General features: G+C 45.5%; 1 protein-coding gene across 2 annotated transcripts in view; it reads left to right on the forward strand.

Annotated features, from left to right (window-relative positions):
- The first annotated feature begins 1,012 nt into the window (after positions 1–1,012).
- Positions 1,013–17,742, forward strand: part of betaggt-I (geranylgeranyl transferase type-1 subunit beta) — a 77,522-nt gene continuing 60,792 nt past the window's right edge. For both annotated transcript variants that reach the window (XM_071690717.1, XM_071690719.1), the window contains exon 1: positions 1,013–1,167. The gene's annotated coding sequence lies outside the window, so the exon portion shown is untranslated. The remainder of the gene's footprint in view (positions 1,168–17,742) is intronic.

Below are 17,742 nucleotides of genomic sequence, written 5' to 3' on the forward strand. Positions count from 1 at the left end.
CCTAATTTCTTTCTTTATTATGAGCCAACAGAGGACATTAACGAGTACACAAGTTACATATGAACTCTACATTCTCTTCTGTGTTAGCTGAGACGGCACGGGCAGCTGAGGCCTTAATCAAGGCCATCCCATTAACGCTATGTACAACTCAAGCATTCACTCTACCTAACTTATGGTAAACCCCTACTCCATCAATGGCTACTAAACTTGTCCTATCGAATTCAAACCAGTACATGATATACGTAAGCGGCGATTTCTTAATACTTTAGACTTTCGGCACTTTATAATCCCCACTTTATTGAGTACTTATAATCCAAGCACAGAAATATATGTTGAATGTCGCATGCGAGAGGAAACTGGCAACCTACCCATGACGTGGTAGCAAGCACTAGTCGACGGGGAAATTACTCTTGCGCTTCAGCATCAATATAGTAGGTACATTAACACTTCCTCTAATCATTATGATCAGCGCAGAGCAATACAGGGTCTCGCAATCCATCACTGGCAAGCATCTGTCATCAGTGAGGGAAATCAGACCCCCACTGTTGGCAATAATGGTCAGTTACGATGGGCAGTTACGTATTTTCAATATACAAAACCCTTTCCCGTCTTTTCTATGCCATTCGCCGGATATGAAACATTAGAGGGATTTTTGTCATTATCTCAACGGTAAAGTAATGGTTAAAACCCAGCCACAACACCAGTGGGTAAATTGTTTAATCATACGGCGAGACTGGAGTGTCTCAAGCCATGCATAGGGTAGGGCTTAGGCTTGCCCTCTCCCCCCCCCCCTCCCCTCGTGTGTTGACGATACAATTGAAGAAAAAAACAGAACATGTGTTTATCTTATAAATATACTTATCACTCACCCATCATCTGTGACACACACACACACACACACACACACACACACACAATATTTGAGAGTCTTTCATCGCTCATGTAGCGCAAACTATCGGTTCGCCAAACTACCGCAGTTCAGCCAATGGTGAGGTGCGCGAGCCATAGGACCAACCTATCGTCAGGGAAGGTTTTGCTGACACGGCCAGACGCCCGTAGTACTGCTGGACCTTAAGTGTGTTGTGAATCCCTCCATCAGAGCCAAGCAGGAACCACTCGACGTACTTTGTTTATTCCAAACTAGACAAGAAGAAGTCTTTGTGTGTGGTACGTGTTAATGTATTTTTCTTTTCCTAGATTGTTAAACTTTGTTCGAATTAACCGAGTAACGTCTTAGAGTAGTCGGGGGGAGTAAGGTTTTATTCAACAGTCGTTTTTCTGTGTTCGTTTCCCAGTTGAGGTGACCGTTTCAGTGTTACTCTATCATGTACATTCACTTGAGGTGATCATTGTACTTACAAATACTAGGGGAAACTTCTTGCTTATGATAGTGAATGTGTTGAGCGTCACCGTCAAAAGCTTCGTTTAGAAAAGAGGGTCGTTTGTATTCTATCTCTGTTACCATCTGAATTCTACATACTTCCTGCCTCGTAAGTCCCTTCTATCTTCATGGGGCTCCTGCAGCACCCGGGAAGCTGGCCACGTCCACCAGTCAAGACTACAGATCATAAAGCGTTGTGCGATGTTGTGTGTGTGTGTTTATATCTATGTGTACAGAGCATGCCATGCAATTGAGCAGTTGATGCTCTTTGTCTTCTTAATGGTAGTTGCATCGTGAGCATGAAGTGCCTTCTTGGGATGTGTTAAAACTGTGTTTGTCGTGTTTTAGTGATGGGTGACGTCCAGAGCTTAAGTGGGATAGTAAGATTATAGTTTCCTCTAGGGAGTGTGGTTTCCGACAGTAGGCAAGAGTTTAAGACTTAGAGTTTGAAAGGTCGTTTGTTTAGTGCGTGCCGAGTTACATATATACATATATATAGACATAGTTGTAATGCATAGATAGCCATGGCTTCCATTACAAAACCTGTTCCACCTTACATACTACATATACATATATATAGACATAGTTGTAATGCATAGATAGCCATGGCTTTCAAGACCTGTTCCACCTTATATACTTTACATTTCATCCACCTTTACTCCACTCTCTACTATGCATTCTTTACAACACTCCACCCACCCCAGCCATCCACCCTTTCATTCTATCACCAACCTCATCACCGTTGCCAACCTGATTCCTTCAAAGTCACAGATATTTTTAGCGCTATTATCCCAATTAGTCAATAACCCCTACACTTGCTACCACCCCCTCTGGCGCTATTTACGTCCTCTTTATTGATGCTGAAGAGAACATTGTTTTCAGCACAGCTGAGGGTAATCTTGTGCTTTATATATACCTTTCGTAATCACCTAATAATACCTCCTATCCATGTGACAATAAGGGAAAATCATTTACTGCCCTTTCACACCTGCAACATAGGGACTATGTCAGCGTTTACTGATGCAAGACCTTGATTCTAGGAGGCGCACGTGGCTTATCACGGTGATCGCTCGAACCGCCGCCCACCCCCTTGAGCTTTTGTCTCTCATTGGGCGGCCATGATGGCCGACACCTGCCGCCCGTGACGTGGTCATGACGTCATCAACCCCGCACCTTCACGGGAAATTTTCAGATGTGGATGTGATGTTCGTGTTGTGTGTAGGGAGACTGTAGTGTGACTATTTTTGTTACGGGGAAAGAGTTTTACTCTTGTGTTGCCCGTCTCATAATCATGCATATATTTTTGTGTATATACACAAACATATTTCCCAGCCTAGGGCAGGTACCCGTTTATAGACCATCCCCGAAGGGAGGATGAACAGCTGGGTTTTGCTGTGGACCGATTGCCGCGCCCATTATTAAGCCCCGGGCGGGCCCGTGCGTGAATCATGGCTAGATGATGGATTCATCAATATTATCATTACTGTTATAACTGATAGAAATGATGATAATGTATTTCGAGAAAATGCCCCATTGTGGATAAGCAGTGGTAGGGACTTGCTGCCAAAGGCCATCATGTGCCAAAATACATAACACGGTTCTATGAAATCATGCGAACCTACAAGAGAGAAGAGAACCTAAGGCCATCGGTGTGGAATATCTCGCTTAAATCTTGCATCACCTGTGAGGTTTGGTAGTCAGACATATTATTACCAGGAGCAGCATGGCTTCAACTACTCCATATATACCCCCTGGGTGTAATATTCTACAGCAAACTGTGACAGATGCCTATGTAGGTGCAGCTTCAGTGCTATACGTTACGGTCGATAATAAGGAAAAGGATAGAATCCTCAAGAATGATCCTTTTCGTCAGTTGACTGCGATGCTACCTTGTTGTAGGTGGCTGTTAACTCGCGGCGTAACTACACGTAAGCAGAGTCCGGTAACGCCCAAGCTGTCAATGGATTGAACCAGGGCATGTGAAGCGTCTGGGGTAAACCATGGAAAGGTTTGTGGGGCCTGGATGTGGAAAGGGAGCTGTGGTTTCGGTGCATTAAACATGACAGCTAGAGACTGAGTGTGAACGAATGTGGCCTTTGTTGTCTTTTCCTAGCGCTACCTCGCGCGCGTACGGGGAGAGAGGGGGTACCATTTCATGTGTGGCGGGGTGGCGACGAGAATGGATGAAGGCAGCAAGTATGAATATGTACATGTGTATATATGTATATGTCTGTGTATGTATATGTATGCATACGTTGAAATGTATAGGTATGTATATATCGTGTACGGGCGTTTATGTATATACATGTTTATGTGGGTGGGTTAAACCATTCTTTCGTCTGTTTCCTTGCGCTACCTCGCTAACGCGGGAGACAGCGACAAAGTATGATACAGAATGAAATATATGTTTATATATATATATATATATATATATATATATATATATATCATGGTCTTACAGTATGATCCTCATACCATTAAAAACGACTTGCCATATAAGACGCATCGATCAGTAAACGGGTCCGGCCTATATATATACACCTCACCAGAACTAACATATCTCGGGAGACTCCACCCCCAGCATGATGGGTGTGTGAAGCAGAGCACCAGCATCACTGCCCACAGTCAGACTGTGAGGCCGTGTCCTGGCGGGCCCTCCCGTAGCAGGGGTAGTTATCGTCCTCTTATCGCCGGCGGATTCCCTCCTCCTCCACCACCGCTGGACTGGTCTGGCCTCCCCTCTCCCCCCTAAACTTATTTGTCTCGTTCAGAGATGTTATCTGTGGAGTGGACGACCTCGAGGATGTGGAGGAAGAGAGAGCGGCTCCCCTCGCCACGACTACTGTGGTTCTGAGAACTGCTCTCCGCTCACTAGCGAGGGGTCTCATACCACATCTCCCTCGACCGGTCAACCTGTTGACAAAACAGTAGGAAGGAAATGGAGATATATATATGTCATATATATATATATATATATATATATATATATATATATATATATATATATATATATAAAGTAGTTAAATACTATACGTAGTGCAGATGAGAGGGGTGTAAATGAACCAGAGTCATTGATTGATTCCAATTGTAGTGATGACAGAAGAAAATCTATTTGTCCTTCAGGAGGTACCAGAAAATCTATATCTATTTATATACCCCGGCAGCAGTGCCCTAATTTACCCCATCCCCTCCTCATCGTCCAGCACCTCTCCTGGACACAACTACACACACACACACACACGTCCATCTAGGACACGTCTCTCCCTAATGAATGAATGTTTTCCGCCGGCACCTTCTGGGAGGCCTCGTTTGCTGCGCTCACTACCTGTGTCCTTCGCCCGACGTCCACTCGACGCTGCTGTTTGGTTCACTGCGACCTGACGCCGTTGGTAATCTCGAACGCAAGGCTACGGTAACTCTTGTGACCTGAGGCTACTGTACCTCTGTGACCTGAGGCTACTGTACCTCTGTGACCTGAGGCTACTGTAACTCTGTGACCTGAGGCTACTGTAACTCTTGTGACCTGAGGCTACTGTAACTCTTGTGACCTGAGGCTGCTGTAACTCTGTGACCTGGGGTTGCTGTACCTCTGTGACCTGAGGCTACTGTAACTCTTGTGACCTGAGGTTGCTGTAACTCTTGTGACCTGAGGTTGCTGTAACTCTTGTGACCTGAGGCTGCTGTAACTCTTGTGACCTGAGGCTACTGTAACTCTTGTGACCTGAGGCTACTGTACCTCTGTGACCTGAGGTTGCTGTACCTCTGTGACCTGAGGTTGCTGTACCTCTGTGACCTGAGGTTGCTGTACCTCTGTGACCTGAGGTTGCTGTACCTCTGTGACCTGAGGCTACTGTACCTCTGTGACCTGAGGCTACTGTACCTCTGTGACCTGAGGCTACTGTACCTCTGTGACCTGAGGCTACTGTACCTCTGTGACCTGAGGCTACTGTACCTCTGTGACCTGAGGCTACTGTACCTCTGTGACCTGAGGCTACTGTACCTCTGTGACCTGAGGCTACTGTACCTCTGTGACCTGAGGCTACTGTACCTCTGTGACCTGAGGCTACTGTACCTCTGTGACCTGAGGCTACTGTACCTCTGTGACCTGAGGCTACTGTACCTCTGTGACCTGAGGCTACTGTACCTCTGTGACCTGAGGCTACTGTACCTCTGTGACCTGAGGCTACTGTACCTCTGTGACCTGAGGCTACTGTACCTCTGTGACCTGAGGCTACTGTAACTCTGTGACCCGAGGCTACTGGGGGGTTTTTTTTCCGGGGTTTTTAAACCTTTTTTTTTAAAAAAACCTTTGTTTTGGCCCCAATTTTCCCGGGGGGGCCCCTTTTCCGGGGGGCCCCTCCCCCCTTTTTTAAACTGTTCGGGGAAAACCCCCCCTTTTTCCTTTTCCCCCCTTTTTTTTTTTTTTCCCCCCCCTTTTTTCCCCCCTTGCCGGCCCTTTCCCTTTCCCGGGGCCTTTCCCCCCCAAAAAACCCCCCTTTTTTTTTTTCCCCCCCAAAACCCCCGGCCCCCCCGCCCCCGGGCCCCCCACCCCCCCCCGGGCCTCCCAAAACCCCCCCCAACCCCCCCTTTTTTCCCCCCCCCCTATTTTTTAAAAACCCCCTTCCCTCGGGTTACCCCCCCTTTTAAAGGGGGCCCCCCTTTTAATTTCCCCTTTAAATTTTCCCCCTTTGGGCCAAAAAACTTTCCCCGAAAACCCCCCTTTGGGCCCGGGGCAAACCCGGGGTTTTTTTGGGGGGGGCCCCCCCCCCGGGGGGAAAAAATTAAAAAAAATTTTTTAAAAAATTTTTTAAAAATTTTTAAATTTAAATTGGGTTGTTTTTTTTTGGGGGGGTTTTTCCCCCCCCCCCCCCGGGGGGGGGGGGTTTTATTGGCCCCCAAAAGGGGGCCCTTTTTTTTGGCCCCCGGAGGGGGGCCCCCGGGGGGGGGCCCCCGGGAAAAACCCTTTCGGGGTTTTGGGATTGGGAAGGTTGGTTTGGGGGGGGGGGGGCCCCCCTGGGGGGTGAACCCGGGGGGGGCCCCTTTTTGGGGGGGGGGTTTTTTTGGGGGCCCCCCCCGGGGGGGTCCCGGGGGGGTTTTTTCCCCTTGGGGGGGGGGTTTTTTAAAAAATTTTCCCGGGGTTTTTTGGGGTTTTTGGGGGGTTTTTTGGGAAACCCCCCCGGCCGGGCCCCCCGGGGGGGGGGGTTTTCTTTGGGGGGGTTTTTAAAAGGGCCAAATTTTTCCCAAAACCCTTTTTGGGGGTTTTTTCCCGGGCCGGGGGGCCCGGGGCCGGGGCCTCCCCTTTTTGGGGGGGGTTTTTTTTTTTTAAAAAAAAATTTTTTTTTTTTTTAAATTTTATTTTTAAAAAATTTTTAAAAAATTTTTAAAATTTTTTTTTTAAAAAAGGTTTTTTTTTTTTTTTTTTTTTTTTAAAAGGGAAAAAAAAAAATTTTTTTAATTTTTAAAAAAAAAAAGGGATCTTTATTGATTACCAGGTCATTAGTTTTAAACCTGAAGTTTAAAACCCCTTTTTCCTTAAAACCCCCCAATTGGAAAAAAGGGTTTTTGGGGGGGTTTTGGCCCCGGGGGGGGGAAAAACCCTCTCTGAGTGGGAAGCAAGATAATATCCTCTCTGAGTGGCCAGGAGACTTGTATCCCTTTTGAGTGACCAGTAAGTGGAAATACCTTTCGAGTTGCCGTGAAATTAAAACACTTAAGTGAGTAGGCAGAAAATAAACATCCTATCTGAGCAGCCAGCGAAAATCCTCTTTGAGTGGCCATCTGGAAATTATCCCCTGTGAGTGGACAGGAAAGCATATTCTCTCCGAGTGGCCAGCAAGCTAATATCTCCTCTGAGTGGCCAGCGAGGTTATTATCCCTCTGAGTGGTAAACAAGAGAAAATGCCCCGTGAGTGGCCAAGGAAGTTAAAATACCCTCTGAGTGGCCGTAAAGTTTAAATGGCACTGTGAGTAGCCAGTAACTTATAGTAGTACTCTTTGAGCGGAGAGCGAGTTGAATGGAATTCTGAGTGGCCACTAAGGGTGCATATAGCACATTCTGTGCGGCCAGCGCTCAAAGAAATGTCTCGAAACGACGAACTGCACTCGTGAGCGACCCACAAGGTGAATATGAGAGTATCTAACATTCCCAACCATCGTCCAGTATGAATTTAGAATTGAAGATGGCGAAGGAAAGATCAATGAAGGGTTTAATGTAATGACCTAAACTATATACATTTCCATGCTAGATCTCGATACTGAAGTATGTAAATAAGAGTTCAGGGTTATAAGTCTAATTTCATGCACAGCTCTGAAGTGTTGTATGATTGTGTGACGTTTCAGACGTTCACTGGTGAGGTATGGGTTACTGTTATCCTGAACTTGCATTATGTTTCAGGTGTTCTTGCTTCAGTTCTGAAGCCTGATGTGTAGTTCATTCAGCGCATGGTTGAGGCCAAAGCCTTAACATATTTTATTCAGGCCTGAAACTTAATGCTTGCCTCGACACTCTGAAATCTGAAAGAAATGTGTATACGATATATATATATATATATATATATATATATATATATATATATATATATATATATGTGTGTGTGTGTGTGTGTGTGATATACTTGCATGTTACTTGACATTTTTTTCTTTTTTTTTGAGAAAGCTGAAAACTTTTCCTGACTTCGGTTGGTCGATACAGCTCCCGACCGACCTAAACGGGTTGATCGTTATACCGACCGACCAAGTGAGAGGGGCCGGGATGAGCTGGTCGGTAAACCTCCCTCCCGACCAGGTGAGGAGGACCAGTATGGTCGGTACACCTTCCCACCGACTCGCTGGCGGGCTGGTCGGTACACCACCCGACCAACACTCTGGTAGTGAGGGCTGGGCTGGGCTGGTCGATCAATATGTCAATCGGCTCTATAAATCCTCACATGAAATAGCCAGCGAGTTAAAGAAGGTGGCAGAGAACAGTGCCAACCTGAGACACAGGAAGCTGGATTTTGTGTCCTTCAGTGAATAAGAACGATAAGATAGAAAAAAAATAAGATAAGATAAATACACAAGTAATTGAGAAACGAGTGAAGGTTGTAGTGTGAAAAGACGTACACTGAAGGTTGTAGTGTGAAAAGAGAGCAACCCCGCTCTACAACGAAGATACGTATACAAGACAACGTCACATGGAAAATAAGGACACAATAGAATGAATATGAAATAACCGAAATTGTATTAAACCGTCATTTCCTCTTTATCTTCCTTCTATGACTTCAAGTTTATCTCTGTGGCTCATTTCATGGGGTCCGGTGGCAGAGATGAGTATGTGAAACGTAGGTAGGATTTCTGATTGGGTGAGCTGGTCTGATTGCCTGAGTTCAGTTGGGCCATCAGGTGCGCCTCGTCAGTACGACCCTCTCCCCTCCAAGATGATAAGTCAAAGTTAATGTTCCGTCTGGGATAACTTGGTAGGGTGGTTGTGAGTCTTACATTAGGTGATAATGATGTGATGATGTTGATGGGATAACTCGGCAGGTCATAGGTCACTCCCATGGTTCGGGTCTGGTAGATAGACGTCAGTGCGATAGATTGCCGAATAGAAGCGAGTACTATTGTCTTTTTTTTTTATTCTGGGTATACAGTCTCTCTCTCTCTCTCTCTCTCTCTCTCTCTCTCTCTCTCTCTCTCTCTCTCTCTCGTATACTAGAGGGGAGAGACCAGGCGGCCACAAGATGGATGTGTTTAGATGAGCAGAGCGCCACTGTGGTGCCGGAGGCGTTCGTTCGTAACTCTCGCATTTCAAGATAGGAAATGACCCATCACAACAGTTCAGATTGATTTATGCGAGGTAATGTCAGCCCGCAGCAGGTAACATTTTGTTCTTGTGTGTTCACCTTAATCCTTCACTTCCATCGTGTTGCATCTGTCTATATGAAACGCTAAATGGCTCGTCCCAAGTTCACTAAATGTCTTTTTCCGTTTCATACGAAGACATCGACCCATCATCGTCTATCATTGCCAAAGAACTGCATACTGGAAGACTCTCTATGTTATTCTAGTTTGATTTCCTTAAGGGTAGGTCTTATAAGATTACCAGCAGACGCCAGGAGCGCGAAAGCCAGCGCCATCTGTGGGTTGAAGGCACTAACTCTTACTATGGGGGATCCAACACTACCCAAGACGGCCATCCTTACACCTAGCGGTGGTGGCTGGCGATGAACGAGAGTAGTATCGCCCTCTAACGTTGCTTATCAGAAACAAAAGAAAATGGATCTCATTAGAACAGTAACTACGCTAAAAGTGTACACACTCCTCTGGCCTTTTTTTTTCCCCCCCCTTTTGTCAATAAGCGTATAACGTTTCACCACATGAGCAACTGTTGTAAAGATTCGCATCATTATCACTACTGGAAGTCTATAAGAGAGAAATTGATAATATGGGAATGGTACGAAAAAGTCTTGATGCGTACGGGTTTCCTCCCTTGCCTACTACATATAACCCTTGCCTTGTACGATTGCGTGAAAGAGCTTGTTTGAACGTGAGGACCGATGCATGCATATATCTTTTTTTTTTCCATATAGATCATTGTACAACATATGGTTGGCGGGAACTTGTCGAAACTAGGTAGGGAAACGAAAGCTCGTGTGCTGGACATTGTGATGATGCAGAGAAAACTGTTTAAAGTTTAAAGTAAAGTTATGGATAATACATCATCTGTAGTGTCTGAATAGTTGAAATGATATGAATGAAGGTATTCTTATTGTTCATATTTCAATTAAAGGGTAAAAAAGTAAACAGTACATAAGAACCAACTCTCAAAACCTTAAGTAAATCATAGAATTACATGAAGAAATTACATTAGTATGATTCCATGAAGGTAAACTTGTCAAGTCAAATAATTTTCGATGTTTTCACAATCTAAGACATGGAGGTTACTGATAGTCTTAACTGCTTGTTTTCGTGGCAAAGAACTAGACAATTAACAGGACCGGAAATTGGGCCCATGAATGAGTGCCACGACTGATGAGAACCACTCCCATGGGATAGGTCCATGAGTAAAGACCATGGTGTGGAACCATGATTGAAGACTACATATGTGTAGACCATGTATGAGATCCATGGGTACATGTAGACCATACAGGAGGACCACATGTGTTTGAACTGAACAGTAAGACCACGAGTTAGGGGACCAGTTGTGAGGGCCTCAGGTGTGTGGTCCGTAGGTAAGGGTAACCGGTATGGTCCGCGGGCTGACAATCATAGCTGAAGACAACGGATATAAACCACGGGTGGGGAAACACACATGCGGACCACAGGTCATGGATGAAGACCACAAGCGACAGCTTTGGGAGAGGACCACGGGTGAGAACCATGGACCACCACTGCAGTCGGAGTTACAAGACCACACACACAAAAAAAGACGGACCACTGATACAGACCTTCAACGGAACGGGACCATAATTCCACAAAATGTACAAAACGCGCAAATTAGGAACATAGATGAGGCCTAGCTTAAAAACCAAAAAGAGAAACATGGAAACAGATCTCTGAGATGTGATAAGTGAAAACACTGAGCAGTAATCCTCACCAGCGTTCTTAAAGCAGTACGTACCTTCCGGGCTGAGGCAGCTGGGTACTGTGCAGCTGCACGAAGGACGTAGCCCGACGCGGCTGTGCCAGGGATAGAAACAAGGCTGTAGAGCAAGAGCTTTGAGTCGTGTGTTTGGAGAGGAGACGATGGGGAGAGGAGAGGTGAGTCTCGTGTGTGTGTGTGTGTAGCGTGGGGGAGGGAGGTAGGTGAGGGTGAGGAAGAGTGGAGGAAGTGAGAGGCGCTAGTCTCAGGGTCATGTGGCCCCATCATCACTCACCTGACTTGGTGACACGCTCTTCCCCGCCACCAGGATGTGCCTTGTGGGAGAGGGTCAGACTTGCTGGGGGTTGGGGGGGATACTGAGAAGCTTGGCGGGGTGGCTGGGGATAGTTGGTGGGGTTATGGGGAAGGTTAGTGAGAGTTGGGAATGGTTGGTAGGGATATAGTGATGGTTGTTGGGGGTTGAGATGGTTGGTGGGGATAAGTGGAAGGTTAGTGGAGGTTCAGGAAAGTTGATGGGGTTAAGTGGAGGGTTGGTAGGGGATGAGAATGGTTGATGGGGGTTTGGGGTTGCTTGGGAAGAGGAGGGGAGTGTGAGGTAAATGTCTTCAGGAGCTGAGGTATGTCGAGGTACATGAATGAAAGGGTAATGGTTATATACACATTTCTTTTTCACGACACACACATAATCACAGAAACAAAGTACAAGACACTAGCAACTCACGATCCACACGGAGACGGTGTAGTTAAACCAGTACAGGCATTCATAATTATACCAAAACATTCGGCTCCTACAGCAAATAACCAGACAAATCTCACACACTTATAAGTGCGCATTAACATGTACCTTTAGAAGGAGATAGAAATCGTATAAACACTTATGTTTTCGCCGACGTCGTAAGTATTCTGTGGTCTGACACATCACATAAAAGGTCCGAATGGCCATTTACGCGGCCGACTGTAAGAAAAAGTGGCAGTAAAATGGTCCTCACGACCGACCGACGCTCACTCCCTCACCCTCACGCATGACAAGATTGTCTTTTGGTCAGAAGTGAAGCCGACAATATCTTTTATCCATTTCATCTTGTGTACAAATAATACAGTAGCTCACCAGCCAAGGTTAATGAAAGCATTGGTGCAGTAGCCCACCTGGTCATTGAGGAGCGACGAAGGGGGTCTACCAGCAGGCTATAGGTCAACTTTTGTTGTGTTGCTGGTTGCTGATGGTATAGGAACGGCCATTGGAAACGTCATTAGAAAGTTGGGTTATCAACAATGTTAAATACTTGGATGATGAACAGCCAAGCGGTGGTGATCAAACGAGAGAATGGTAGGAAGATGGCGGAAGTGGATGACATGAGTGGGTGTTGACATTAGGTCTTTTATTGTTTTCTTTTTTTCAATTGTCGTTACAGTGGGAAGTTTTTCGCTTCTTTGCTGGAGAAGAGGTGCTCTTCCTTGTGTTGGAGTAGAGGTGCTCTTCCTTGTGTTGGAGTAGAGGTGCTCTTCCTTGTGTTGGAGTAGAGGTGCTCTTCCTTGTGTTGGAGTAGAGGGGCTCTTCCTTGTGTTGGAGATGATGTATCATTGCTGGTGTTGGTGTTATTGTTGAAATATGTCTATTAGGTGTGTTCCGTGATACTGATGATGTATCGTCCTTGTTTTCAGCCCGCGTAGTGGCACTTCTATTGACCCCTATAACCTGTGGCCTATACCCGTCCTTCTACCCTACCTCCTCCGGATAGCCCATGGTCCTCCAGCCCCATACACACTTAACCCTCCTATGGGCCGGGTCCGTCCTTTACAGAGACTCTTACTTTGTGACACAGACCACGCAACAAAGTCGGTCCGGCTGAAAATCGGATTAAATGCTGTATAAACCTCGAGTTTGTAAAAGCATGAGAGGAAATGAATTTCTTACAACATGAATAATGAAAAAGAGGAACGTATTTTCTCAGCTTTTACACGGCAAGTTGAAGTGGTTCGTGACCAAAGCGTCGTCATGTTCCTCCGCAGATAACAACTTAGTTATTTTTCCCTTTTTTTTTTTTTTTTTTTTTTTTTTTTTTGCTCGTTTGCGTTGCAGGTTCTCCTCATTACCGGCGTCTTCATTATTAATGCACAGGCTCGGGGAGGCACGTCCCCAGGATGTGGACAACAACTGTTAATGGCGGTCGTGCATTGGTGAGGTGAGGCGGGTGGGAAGCCTCGCCCTCAGCAGGAGAAGTTGACGAGAGAGAGAGAGAGAGAGAGAGAGAGAGAGAGAGAGAGAGAGAGAGAGAGAGAGCGTGTGTGTGTGTGTGTGTGTGTGTTACGGAAGTGGTGGTTCCACCAAAGTGCAGTGGAGGGAGGGAGGGTCTCAGGTGCCCGGGCCTTCCTTCGCTCCCTCACTTCCTCCCTCTCTCCGAACCCTGCCGCTGCCTCCACCCAAATATGGAAACTCGTGAATATTTCATAATAATTTTGGCCACAGCCACCCATCACCACCACTACCGTATCCACCTATACCTGCCACTTCCTAGCTACTTCCACCACCGCTAATACTATCACCATCAACCACTACCTTACTACCTGCCACTTCCCTTCCACTATTACTATCACAACCACCCACTACCTGTCAATTCCTAACCACCAACACTTAGATATTAAGATGAATTAAAACCGAATAAATCAACTGGTTCTGAGGAGACGTCTCTTAGAATACTGGAAGGAGTGGGCCAACATATATCATTCTGGATCACCAAGATATTCAACATGGCTACAAAGATCAAGGAAATGTAAGTGATGACCAGAGGTTCTCAAATGCAACACAGATTTGCACAAGAAAGGATCGGAAAACTCTGCCTCGTCAGGTAATCGACCCATGATTGATTTTAGTTAAAGATGTGAGAAAAATGATTAGGAACAAAATTGGAACTCTACAAAGAGAGTGATACTGTTGATTCCAAGTGATAAGCGAGGTACCATAAATGAGATTTTACTTTCTAGGATCCGTCCACTTCCCATTTGTACCAGCGATCTGGAAATAAAAACCACCCACGACCAAAATCTCAAAATCTGCCGACGACCCGAAATTACGAAACTAACTGAAACAAAAAGATTTGTTGATGATTACAAAGAGAGTTTGAAAATAAGGTGATGCAGTGTTCAGCGGCATGACAGATGAACAATCATCGTAGACAAATGAAGAGTTGTGCATCTTTGTTACAGGAATGTGTAACGGAACAAGAGAACGGCGTTGAAGAGACGATCGTCAATGACCTGAAATGAGGAATGAAACGCTAAAATAGTGAAAATTATAGCCAAAACGATGTTTGGTTCCAAAGCTATACATAAAAGCTACGAAATCGCAGATCATAATATCAGCTCTTGACGTATCCTTAATAATGCTACATTTCTAGTAAGCTATTCAGATCTCGTCATCAAACTTTATCATTAGTAAGATAGACTTGAATACAAAAAGGAGCAAGAAAGTACCAGTTTCTCCACTGAGGAATATGTCTTGTGGATTGAGAATAGTGAAGCTAATTCAATTTTCCATCTTTCTAACGAAAAAATAGTGAAGACTCTGAGATGAAATGGACGATATGATATTCTAATGAATATCTATAAGTACATGATGAATTCCTTTCACGCCACATAGATACTGATTACAACGTACGTCACGAATTCTAAAGGAGAGAGATTTGATACAAATGTGATCAAAATATTCCTCGGCAAAACTTTCATGAAACTTTGTAATAAATTCTGTCATCAGACTTCAAACCGTAGATAAAGAATAGATTAGAAACAAGGCCAGACGGTGACTTTAATGATACTGCTTATCACTGAACATTAAACGTACATACGGGTTCTTGATCCGGGTATTCGAGACTGTATTATATATACGTACTGTATCTTAGTTTCCGCCTTATAGTGACTAAAGTCCCTCTTTCCCCGAGTACACGGCGGCTGTAATGAGATTAAAATGTACATTTTCTGTTCATCTTCACCATATCAGTATAGTCACTCCTATGTCAGTGTATTGTCCTCTGCACTACTCCGTTTTCCATCATATTATCCTGCCGGCCTAGGAGACGGAGTGAGTGAGTGGAGGCGTCTGCTGCTCTACAGTCCCGTCTCCATCATCATAACCTCGTCCTAGACCATCAGGTCTCCTGCTCTCTGGCCTTCCTCACGGTCATACAGGCCACCACACGAACCACACTACCTGTCACCTCCTGGCCACCGTCACCAACCACCACCCCACTTACCTGCTTCCACCTGACCACTACCTAACTACCTTCCACTTACCTGCTTCCACCTGACCACTACCTACCTACCTACCATCCACTTACCTGCTTCCAGCTGACCACTACCTACCTACCATCCACTTATCTTTCAATGTGTTCTCTCTCTGCTCTTTGATATTCAGATTCTCTCTCTCTCTCTCTCTCTCTCTCTCTCTCTCTCTCTCTCTCTCTCTCTCTCTCTCTCTCTCTCTCAAGCTACATTCCCCGCCGTCCTCTGGAGCCTCCAGGCCCTCCCCTGCCAGCCGCCCTTCATCAGTGACCTTTTCTCCCCTGCCCTGACCCTACCTACCTACCTACCATCCACTTACCTGCTTCCACCTGACCGCTACCTACCTACCATCCACTTATCTTTCAATGTGTTCTCTCTCTGCTCTTTGATATTCAGATTCTCTCTCTCTCTCTCTCTCTCTCTCTCTCTCTCTCTCTCTCTCTCTCTCTCTCTCTCTCTCTCTCTCTCTCTCTCTCTCAAGCTACATTCCCCGCCGTCCTCTGGAGCCTCCAGGCCCTCCCCTGCCAGCCGCCCTTCATCAGTGACCTTTTCTCCCCTGCCCTGACCCTCCTCATTCTTTTTTTTTCCCCTCTCCCCACAGGCTGAAGCTCCTTCCTCCTCTCCCATCATCATCCCCCTCCCCCGACTCCTTCCACTCCTCTCCTTCCACTCCCCGCCCTTTCTCTCCCCCTTCTTGTTTACTCTCCCTCATTCCCATCCCGCCCTCCACCTCCCCGGCCCATCCCTCTGTGTTTACCTGGCTTCGTGGAGATTTCCCGCGTTTAGGGGAATTTCGAGCGGGGTCGTCGCTTCTGGAGGCAGGGACGCCCCCTTCCCCTCCTTTTCCCCCCTTGGGTTATTGGCGGGTTAGGGAATTTTTCCACCGTGTTTTGGGGGGAGAAATCTGCTACGTTACTCCAGTCCTGTTCTTTCTTCCTCTTCCTAATGTTTTCTCTCCGTTCGTCTAGTATTTGCCAACAGTGGTAGATCTCGGTGGTTAAGCACCATTAGAGGTATTAAGAACGCACGTATATGGACGAATTATAATGGAAATGTTCATGTTATCTGGGCATTAGAAGGAGGCTGAACCCATATGTATATTCCGAGGAGAAATGAGTTGATTTGGCTGTGATTTTCGGAAGTTTGAAAGACGTGGGCACGTTTCTGTATTGACACAAGAGGCCCTTTTAGCTAATAAGTCAACACCAACAACAAAAAACTCAACATAGGCCTACTTAGATGATCCATACGCTAGGCCAAGATGTATCCAGGTTCGTATGGCAACACTGCAAGTTTTTATCCCCTGTCGTATCATTACTGTGGAGGCTCAGTGTTGCCAAGCACAGCATACATCCCTCCAGCCCCATCAGCCCAAAAGGACGTATTTTTGATGGTGAATCGAGTTATATATGAAGCCCCATACGACTGCCATGTTTGAATCACAGGGCTCCCAATTCAGATGAACTAAACAGCATCCGTTTTTGAAGACATAGTCAACGGGCAATCCCTTTGTTTTATATAACACTGTATAGATACATTTTTTGTCTAATTTTCCGTATATCAATGTGTGTGTGTGTGTGTGTTTGTATATACGCGATTTTGCTTGTAAGGTTTTACATAATCATATTCACCTGCTGTGAAGTGTATTCAGTTTATTCATTCGAGGTGAATACTACATCATACGACGTAGCAGTAAAGCGACCCAAAAAAAATATTTTATGGACCGATTATGAATAAGGCTTAAGACGATACATCTTGTGACCATAATCTGGTCCACGAAACTGAAATTGTGGTAAAAAGTTGGCAAGGAATTCTAAAAGTAAAAGAAAATGTGGTGAAAATCATTTCATCACAGTAACTATGAATATATATATATATATATATATATATATATATATATATATATATATATATATATATATATATATATATACTGATAAAAACGTAGTCATACATTTAATGCAATAACCTGCGGCCTGGGTCTGTATTGCCAGGAAAGAGAGGCAGCAGCTGCGTATAACGATAATTCATTATATGTATATACGAGTTAATTACTTCAGGGGATTATGTCAGGGGAGGCAGGCCAGCCGGTAGGGAGGAAAGTAGGTCAAAGGTCATGTGATGGTGACGTCACGGGAACATGTGAGAGAGTCTCTTACTTCCCCCTTTTTCCCCAATCTGGCATTGTTATTCTCTCTCTCTCTCTCTCTCTCTCTCTCTCTCTCTCTCTCTCTCTCTCTCTCTCTCTCTCTCTCTCTCTCTCTCTCTCTCTCTCTCTCTCCATAGCTGTCTATCTACCTATCTATATATCTATCTATTCACCTACCTATCTGTCTATTTATCTATCTACCCCTTTTCTCCCTTGGTTTGGGATCCTTCAGTGGCCTGTGTCCCACCCGGAGACGCACGGCAGTCGCCTCGGGCTTCAGCCTCAGTTGCTCCTGGAGCCACTGTGGCGGTAGAATAACACCAACACGTACGTACGTGAGCAAGACACACAGGACGA

Source organism: Panulirus ornatus, chromosome 48 (genome assembly GCF_036320965.1).
Source record: "Panulirus ornatus isolate Po-2019 chromosome 48, ASM3632096v1, whole genome shotgun sequence".
Taxonomy (NCBI): domain Eukaryota; kingdom Metazoa; phylum Arthropoda; class Malacostraca; order Decapoda; family Palinuridae; genus Panulirus; species Panulirus ornatus.